Source organism: Pinus tabuliformis, chromosome 5_1, assembly GCF_031772625.1.
Source record: "Pinus tabuliformis cultivar Carrire ecotype Pingquan chromosome 5_1, CPIR1, whole genome shotgun sequence".
Taxonomy (NCBI): Eukaryota; Viridiplantae; Streptophyta; class Pinopsida; order Pinales; family Pinaceae; genus Pinus; species Pinus tabuliformis.
The window spans coordinates 931,002,039-931,012,440 of record NC_142305.1 but is presented as its reverse complement, the minus strand read 5'-3'; the positions used below and the strand labels follow the sequence as shown (position 1 = coordinate 931,012,440).

General features: G+C 36.4%; 1 pseudogene; it reads right to left on the bottom strand.

Annotated features, from left to right (window-relative positions):
* Nucleotides 1-4,911: 4,911 nt before the first annotated feature.
* On the bottom strand, nt 4,912-10,040 carry LOC149167836 (exocyst complex component SEC6 pseudogene; annotated as a pseudogene).
* Nucleotides 10,041-10,402: the final 362 nt, after the last annotated feature.

Here is a 10,402-nt window from a genome sequence, read left to right as displayed (position 1 = left end):
TTCAATGACCAAGAAGATATTTCAATCATATGTCATAACTTGTTCCAGAGTATTTAACAGTCTTGCAGTTGAGTTTTCTCCATCATCTCACCTTGTATCTGACAGGGGGGGAAGTTATGGTCATCTACAAGCTTCAAAGCCACATCAAGCGAGCCTGAGATACAACCTGCCACACCAGATTCAGATTTGTAGCTAGAGACAAAGATTCCCCTGAGCATGGATTCAGTTGATGATTAACCTTAAACCATCTATGTGGGGTTGAGACATCTCTTCAAAGAATTGGGGACACTTCCTCTAGTAGAAGACTTCAACTTCTTTCTAGTTTTGGAAGAGTTTCAGGAATTGCATTAAGCATTCCAGAGTTGGTGGTCGTCCTTAAACCATCATAGGTTGAGACCTCCCTTTTCAGGTTGAGGTTCTCCCTTTTTATGCGGGGTGAGACCTCCCTTTCAAGGTTGAAGGTTTCCCTCTTCAAAACATGAGGAGCACTTCCTCTAGCAGAAGACTTCAGCTTCTTTCCAGACTTGGAAGAGTTTTGGGAACTTCACCAAGCGTTCCGGTGTTGGTGGTCATCCTTAAACCACCCCCTTATACCAAAATTTTAGAGAGCACATTCAACCTAGTGCTGCCATGCATTTTTGCACATTTTGTATTACAACTATCTTCTTGGACTCATACATACCCCTTCAGATTAAGGGGAGGAATGTTGGACACCTAATCCTCTATGGGTTGGTGTGGAATGTGAACAACCACCGGAGTCCAAGAGACCACTTGGAATATGAATCCAAGGGTCACACCATGTACTATACATGTATATCATGTCAATAATATGTGCAATTGAATGCTTATCTTTCTATTTCGATGTTTACATTCCATGTGAGTTTAACACTCGGGAACAGGAGAAAAAATATCACTGAAATCAATTCTTGACACCTGGGAATAACCTTTCACTACAAATCGAGCTTTGTATTTCTCCACCTTGCCTTATGCATTCATCTTCTTCTTAAACACCCATTTTCTTCCAATGGGTTTCCTTCCAACTGACAACTCCACTAGATCCTATCCTCCATACTAAATTTATAATGAGAAGTAACTTGAAATGGTAAGCAAGAGATCACTTAAATTATTCTTAGTAAAACGTTACTGTAATATGGTTTTTTATGGAAAGATTTCAAAAGAAATATGTAATTTGAAAAAATGACACTAAAAACGGTAGATGTCAAAGTAATGCCCTTCTAAAGAAATGCATAAAAACAAATCAAGGTTCCATATAGAAAATGGAGGTTTATCAACATGAGTGTGGGTGTCCAAATTAGTTGTTAAATAAAAAACAGAGAAAAAAATCTTTCTCCTCTAATTTTCCATATAAATTTGGTTTTAAATAAAAATTACTTTTACCAAGTAAATGACCTGTTTTTATAAAATAAGTATGAATAACTTTTACAAATCTTTCTCCTCCAAAAGTAAATATCAATAACTTTTACAATAAAGTTAATTTATAAACTAAAGTTGCATACAAAAAGTAACTTGAACAAATATTAAAGTTATAGGTGATTCACTCCTTTTTAATTTAAAAAAGACTTGAACTCAAATCTCTAATTTAATAAAGTAAATTTTCCCCCACTATGCTAACGTAAATTACATAACAAATCTCAAGAAAGAGAAATTACATAACAAATCTCAAGAAAGAGAAGGGAGTTTTTGTTTTTTACTTTTTATCTTGAAGTGTGTGCTTACCCCTAAAATTTTAGATTTTTCCAAAAAAACACCCTTCAACTCAACCCCACATAAAATTATACAAATATTTCAAAGTAATAAATCTAAAGCTTTGTAATCGAAAGGTTGAACCATAGTTACTCTACCCATTTTTCAAAAAAAAAAAAACTTCAACTCAATTTCAAAGTAATAAATCTAAATCTCTGTAAGCGAAGGGTCGAACCCAAAACAATGTAAGTTGCCTCTATCCGTCCAATTTGTTGATATTGCAAAACAAAGAAATACATTTTTTTCTTCTTTATTTTTGATTCACCAAGATCAGGTAAGGTGCATGTTAAAAGAGCATAAGCAAACTTGAAGAGGGGAAAGATAGAAATAATAAAAGAAAAATGGTACTAAAATTTTAGGGGTAACATAACTAAGAGTTCTTAAAAACGTAACATAACTAAGAGTTCTTAAAAACGTAACATAACTATACACCTCCGGATATAATAAAAGCGATTTATATATTGGGAAAATAGAAACATTTTTAAGTGATATGAAAAGGGGTTGCAATTAAAAAAATTACTCCAAATGCCTAGGAATGGTTCTCTTAACCCAAAAATGTTTAGAAATAATATGATTCAAAGTCTTTTGATGCACGCAGGTTTTAACCTTACATAGATGGTTCTTGAAAACATTTTCTTAATATAAAATATAATAGATTCAATAATATACGCACATATAATTTGCACAAAGATTTTACCATAGAAACTCAAAATTGGAAAAACCAAACTAATTATTCTATATCTCTTAATGATTACATAACCATTATACAATTCCCTATTAAAAGGGAGTTTCCTTTTAGAGAATAAATCCCTAACATAACTTTCATCATCATATCTATGACCTAATGATGAATGATCTAGATTGACTATGAAATTATAATATTTTACAAGGAAATATTTCCAACAATTTCGATTCAAGGGTTGTGCTAGGGGAGGCTCCATAAAAGTGTCACTGACCTCCCCCCTAGAGCCCACACGATGACAATTAATCATGCAAGAATATAACACATACCCAACGTTCTCCCACTTGTTATTTTCTTAGCATACAAGAGGTCATAGGAGTACACAATCAACACTCTAGGGAAGTAATGCTAATTGTCTGTCTACACGAAGAGAAATTCTCAGTGCTCATAGATTTTGTCAATGAACTTACAACATTCTTCAAAGTTTCAACCTTTACTAGTAGCGCCTTCTTCTCTTTAACCATATCTCTCGCAAAGTAGTACTGAACATCAATATGCTTTGTCTCGGAGGAAAAGCAAGGTTATTTGCTAGGAAAGTTGCACTTTGACTATCACAATCTATCCTTACAACTTGTTGTATCAACCCAATACTTGAAGATAATATCTGTAACCAAACTTCTTACTTGTTTTAATAAGTAGCTGCCATGTATTCAACTTCTATATTCGAGAGTGCCACTATATATTGTCTCTTGCTCACCCAACTAATTGCTTCTCCAAATAGGTTAAACACATACACACATATATCTTCTACAATTGAAATCTCACGCCCAATCTGCATAAAAAAATCCATATATGTCCAACAATATATCCAATCATGGTCTTCCTTGGTAGCACAATCCATAATTAGTTACGCCAAACAGATACTTGAAAACCCTCTTTACTATTGTCCAATGTTCCTTCCCTAGTTTTGACATATATTTGGTCAATACTCCTTTTGCATATGCAATGTCTAGTATGGTACAAACTATTACATACATCAAACTTCCAGCTGCACTAACATATGGAACACGGGACATGTCCTCTTCCTATTCCTATGTTTTGGGACACTGATATGCAAATAAATTTACACCTACAGGAATAGGGAACTTTACAAATTTAGTTTCCTACATATTAAATTGTTGACAGGGAAAAATGTACCGCCAATAGTTAGGGTGTCTCCCTAGTGTGAAGTCCCAATCAGACCTCACACCATTTGGGATAGGAGCCCCATTCGATATGTGGGCCTGATTTCGACCATGTATGTTTTCTCTTGGCTATCAAATGCAGAGATGTTAGAGTGAAAGTAAGTGTGAAAAGCCTAGAGAATGAGGACAAGATCAACCCACCATTGACAAACTTGTAGAACAATGTACAAGAACAAAGCAACAAAACAATGAGAAGAGTATGCCTCAAGAAGAATAGGCTAACTAAGACCATTTGAAACATACGAGTAAGAAATTACTAAAGGTCAGCTGCAAATTAATTCACAGTTAGTTACTAGCATCTACATGGAATAAGAAAGCAAATATTCAAAAGCAAACATACAAGCGATATCCATGAATTAGCTCATCAACGTACAACCAATATGCAAGCACACATGCACACACAATGTAAATACCATATAACCATTATAACCACCATGAAAATGCATGAGAATCAACACTAAAAGTGAAAAGCTCCTCATTAATATGGTGTAAATCCAATTACATGCACTATAAGCCCATCAAAGCCCAGTAGTGGAATGAAGTTTGTTCATATCATCTCCAACATCAAACCTTAGCCTCACCACAACTCAACCTAAAAGTTGCCAAGAGCAGATTGCTTTTAGCTCCCTAAGCGCAAACAATTATCTAAATGATAGCAAAGATCAAGTGCTAAAAGTCAATATAAATAAGGCATGAGGGTATATTTATACAAATGGGAGGTGTCTTTTTGCCTTTCGCATGACCTTTTGTATTCCTCATGACCTTTTCAACTCATATTTCCTTTTACACGAGTTTACACTTATTATTTTAATAAACATGACAAAAGATATTTACAATATCATATTCGCTGAATTAAATCTTAGGGTGGAAGTCAAATCACCTCCGAAGCTGATATGTGATGCGATGAAGGAATATTGTGATTATCTTAGTTGCAGATCACAGTCACATATTACAATCGCAAATTGTAGTTGCCGTCGTAGATCACAACCACAATCACAGTCGCAGATCTCAATCACAATTATCAATTGCATTCACAGTCACATATCTCATTATACTCTGCAAATGCGATGTGTGGTTTGCAATTTGTGGCCTCCAACTCGACCTATGCTACTTCAAGAAAGGCTTTGCAAGTATCTTCAAAATAATCCATTGCACTTGATGATTCCAACCTAATTTCCATGACTGGCTCCACAAGACTTTACCTCTAAGCTTCCTAAAAATCTACCATTTATCGAATACAAAAAGAGATATCTTATATATCATTACATCAGTGATATTTTCTTTCAGAATCTGCACTTGTTCACCAAAAATTCTAAATAAATCAACCGCTGCTAGAGTGTATAGCTTCTCATCTTATGTTTTCTTTGGTAGGTGGCCTTTATCTGCTTCCAATATGCTTGTATACCATTTCTGAATTGTAGCTTGCATACAATCAAGCATTCATAAGATGATCCATTGCACCATTTTTAGCACATACTTGAGCTAAATAATCATCAACACCCATACCTATAAGGAGATCTTGGTACTTAACAACCCATCCTGTTATGTTCAAAATCTCAATGTTTGAAAACCCATTTTCTCTGCCATTCAACAACCTAGCATTCAAATGAATCTCTCAGCATAAAGTTGCACCGTAAGTTGAAATCTTGGAGGAAAATAGGTTGGCACAAAGTCATAGATATCAACACGATTTTTTGCAACAATGCTTGCCACTTCCAATGCGGTCTTTAAATCCTTAAAGCAAGATTTGAGAGCGAATTGTCAAAGTGTGCCTCAACATATTTCCCAATCTCCTCATACCATTTTTCATTGTAGCACTTTCCCTGGCCATTCATTTGCTCTTGGAATAAACCTTCCAATTGTGATATGCTCCCTCAACTTCAACTACTTCCTTTGCTAGTTGTCGATCAAGAATTTCCTTAATGCATATACCAAAATGTGAGGACTTTCCTTAGCGAGCTTAAAGAAATTTGATATGTGTCCCCATAGTGTCTCCTCAAGTTTCCCCTATGTACGATCTACATTCTCAAAGTACTCTCAACGTTCCAGCCTCTTCCTTGTGAGAAGAGGTTGCAGCTAAAGCAAACCTCCTTTTTCCATCAAGCGTAGTCAATCTCTTAAAAGTGTGAACCAGTTCTCTATCACCATTCAGGGAGTCCCTTGCTTCAAATGCTTCAACAAAAATATACATCATCTCCTCTACACCCTTTAGAGTTTCGTTCAACTTGTTGCTTGCCTTACTAAGAAGTTTAATCTGATCATGGTTCAATCAATATCAGGCATTCCCGACACAACTTCAAAGTCTTTTTGGGGAAGTTATTCAAATCTAATAGAGACACCGATCTTCCATCAAGATTCACATCCACATCAAGCTTATCTAGCCATAGCTATAAAAAATGATAGGACACTGTGAGCTTGGAGGCATATTAACCTTGGTTATTCAACTTACTAAAATCAACATGAACAAGCATATTCCCAAAATATATATGATTAACACTTTTAATAAGTGTATCTCATGTAATTTGGGCTTTGATGAGGGTTATGTGGGAATAAGCCATAATGAATATTAGACCAGGGAATGCATTTGATAATGATAGGACCATTTTAAAAGGGCATGGCGTGACATAGAAAACTATGAAAATTGGCAAAATTATGGGGGACCCAAAGTTTTACACACATGGGGTAAAAATTTTGGGTGGTGTAGTAGCGGCTACAACATAAACCTATGCAATATTGTCTCCATGTATTTCCTTTGATTTAACTAGAGTTTCCTCTTTGCCAGATCTCTTTCAATTTCCTTGCCCTAAAGGAAATTTGTAGCACCTGCAAGATCCTTTATGTCAAATTTAGATGACAATTGAGTTTTCACATCCTAGATAATTTCCCTATCATTTCCAATTAGCAACATATTATCCATACATAAGACCAAAGAAATAAGATGATCATCATTAACTAATTTAAAATGTAAACACTGATTCACTTTTCTCCTTGTGAAGCCAAGTTCCAATATATATATGTATCAAATTTTTAATACCACATCCTTAGTGATTGCTTTAACCCATACAAGGACATTTTCAACCTGCATACAAGTTTTTTATTTCTCTTCACTACAAATACTTTTGGATGCCTCATGTATATCTCTTATTTTAGATCCCCAAGTAGGAATGTTTTTTCCCAAGGAAAAATCATAATTTTCATTATAAATAAGGAAAATTACGTGTTGAAGATGTTGGGTAGCATATGAGATATCTGTGGTCTGGCCACAATTAGTAATGTTTTAAAAAAAATATGTCAATCCCATCGAAGGGAGACTGCTATGGATAATTACATATGAAAGTTCAGAAATATTCTAGACATAAAATGTTATAATTCAAAATATATACATCAAAATTTAATCATAAAATACTCATAAAAATGGGGCCCTCTGCCCCATCAAAATTGCGTAGCTGAAAGCTTCTAAGTCATGTTTCTTTTGTATCAACCAGATGCCCCTTGGCAGCTGTGTGGCTTCCTTGCAAAGGAAATCAGAAATGTTGTTTCGTTCCTTGTAGATATGATGACAAGAAGATATGTCAAAATATGATCTCAGTCTCAAAGCATCATCTAGAATGTGTCGAAGTTTGTGACTGTGGCAAACAGTTTGTTGATTAAACCATTTAATAATGATCTGCGAGTCACAAAAAATCTGCAAATTTCGACAACCTTTGACTAATGCAAAATGTAGTAAGTGCCAGAGAGATATAAGTTCAACAAAATTATTTGTCACCTCCCCCCCCCAAGCCCATTTGGATCCCGTAGGAGTGTGTATGATTTATATGAAGGATTATTCCACCCCCACATCCATGTTGTTGTGTTGAACCATCAAAAAATGCCCAATGGCATGTCATAATCAATGATCTCAGGTATGATGTTGCGCACTATGGGTTCACAGGTCTCCTCTGGTAGGCTTAGGTAATTGGAAATGAGTGAAACAATGATATTGTCCTAACATGGCTCTGTATCAGTAAATATAATCTTGTTCTATTGAAGCCATATATACCAGCAAACCAATACCGATAGGTTCCAACACTTGTTTGATTGTGCAGAAGTCCACCATCGATGCCATGCCTCCTGGGTGTCCATTCTAGTCCAATTATTCTGAATCTATAGTTGAGTAGTAATATTAGACCAGATGGAAATAGTGGTCCTGCATCTAAGGAATAAGTGATCACATGTTTCCATGTCCTGTCTACACAAAAAACACTAGCTTGAACCATGAAATGTGCGCTTATGAAGGATGTCAGCAGTAGGAACATTGTTCCGAAGGATGAACCACATGAATAGTTTAGCCCTAGGGGTCGCCTTCAGTTTCCAAAGAAAATACCACCACCATTATGATACAATGGATCTGTGTTCAACATTAATATACAAGTATCCATATTTCGAGGAATATTTCCCATTCGGAGAATGAGACCAATTTAGTTCATCCTCCCACTTGGTAATCCGGACATGCGATTCCATCAAAGCTGTTGTATAGTTTTTCGAATTGGCCACCCATTATGGTGGGATATTCAGAGTGATGGTGTTTTTCCATGCATGTCAAAACATATTTGTGTGCTCTTGGTCAACAATATGTGCCAAATTTGTGTGTCCTGAGTCTGATAGATGTTGGATAAACCCAGGTGGGAGCATATGAGCATTCCCACAACCAATCCAAGGATCCATTCCAATCCAAACAGAGCAACCATTATCTATTATACAGGTCAGTCCATCTCGAACATGAATCAATGTATTTAGTACTGCCCGCCAAACTGTAGATATGTTGTTCCTATCCCATGTTGGTAGCTTGACCTAGTCATGCAGATGTAATGGAGAAATGTACTTCTGTCACATAACCTTTGTCCAAAGATTCTTGGATGATAGAATGTTCCAACCCATTTTGGGTGCCAGAGCAGTAGCAAAATAATCAAATTCTTTAGTCCCCATTTGCCCCATTTCTTTGGAAGTGTAATCCTATCCCAATGAACCCAGGCAAAGGTGTGTCCAACCTATTTACCCTTCCAAAGGAATATGCAACATAACTGTTGAATTCTTTGAATGATGCCCTTTGGTATCTAAGCTAAAGACATCCAATAGACAGGTGTGGCCTCCAAGACAGATTTTATGAGAGTCAGTCTTCCCACTCTTGACAACCACCTATGATGCTAGATATTTAATCTTCTTTCTATCTTGTCAACCAACCAAACCCAATCAACTATCCGATAGTTTGATGGTTTTAACCCGAAACCCAAATAATTGAGTCCCTCCTCAATGTGTAAGGAGACGAAAGGAAAATGTAGTAGAGCAGAATGGATCTCATTTGGATGCATCCAAAAGTAGATAGAGTGGTTTTTTTATTGTTGCAATGCATCCCACTAGCATGACATAATAAACAGAATGCGGCAGCAAATGTTGTACAGTCCCCAAGTGATCCATTCAGAAATATGAGCATGTCATCCACAAATAGGAGATGTGTGAGAATGCAATTGTTTGCTATCTTGATGCCCTTCTATCTACCCTGCAATCGATCCACCATGATGATTCGACTCATACCTTCCATGATCAATATGAAAAGTAGGGGGGAGAGTGGGTAAGCTTATCTGAAGCCCCGTTGTACATGAAAGAAAGAGGATGCATCCATTGATCAAAACACTATAAGATACATTGGTAATGCAACACATAATCCATTGAATGAATAGTAGAGGAAAGCCGAGATGGGTAAGAAGCATTCGAATGTATAGCCAACAAGTGCGATAATTTTTTTTTTCCAAATCAATTTTAAGTATCATCCCTTTGAGGTTCTTTGATTTGATAGAGTGAAGTGCTTCTTGTGCTGTGCCCATTGCTTCATGTATTTGACGATGGTCAGGGAATGAAAATTGCTTCGAAGATATATGCTCTGATAGGATGGGCTTGAGCCGATTTTCAATGATCTTAGCAATAATCTTGTATATACAGTTACACAGGGAAATGGGTCTATAATCTTCAAAGCTCTGTGGGTCATCCGACTTGGGGATGAGAGCGATAAATGTAGAGTTGAAAGCATCATACATTCGCCCACTAGTCTGACATTCTTCGATGACCTGAATTAACTCCTGTCCAATCATGTCAAAAAATGCAATATAAAATTCAATTGTCCAGCCATCTCGTCCAAGGCTCTTATCCTTCTTAAACCACTTAATAGTAGCCTCTACCTCCCCCATGGATACTGGATTAAGTAGATCATCATCGACATCCTGATCAACATATCTGGGGAATAGACCAACTACCCTGATTATTTTAGCAAGATTTGCATTAGGGGGAGCTTTGAATAAACGTCTGAAATGAGACATGCCAAGATTGGCTAGTTTGTGGAAGGTCTTTGCTTGTGTTCCATGCTAATCCTTGAGATGCCAGATGGTGTTAATGACCCTGCGCCCATTTAAACACAATGATAGAACTTTGTATTCTCATCTCCCTCCTTTAACCAGATGGCCCTACTTCTGAGTCGCTAGGTTTCCGCCCTATATTTTAAGATCTGATTCCGCTTAATCTCTAGTCGGATCAAATGCTCTTTAGCATCAGCACAGGTGAATCCTCGACTCTCAAGTCCATTCAATCATTCAATCTCTAGTTCAGTGTCTCTCAGTATCAGCACATATTTGGTCCTTTTATTCTTTTCCCATTTAACAGATTAATGTTTAAGTATTTCCAT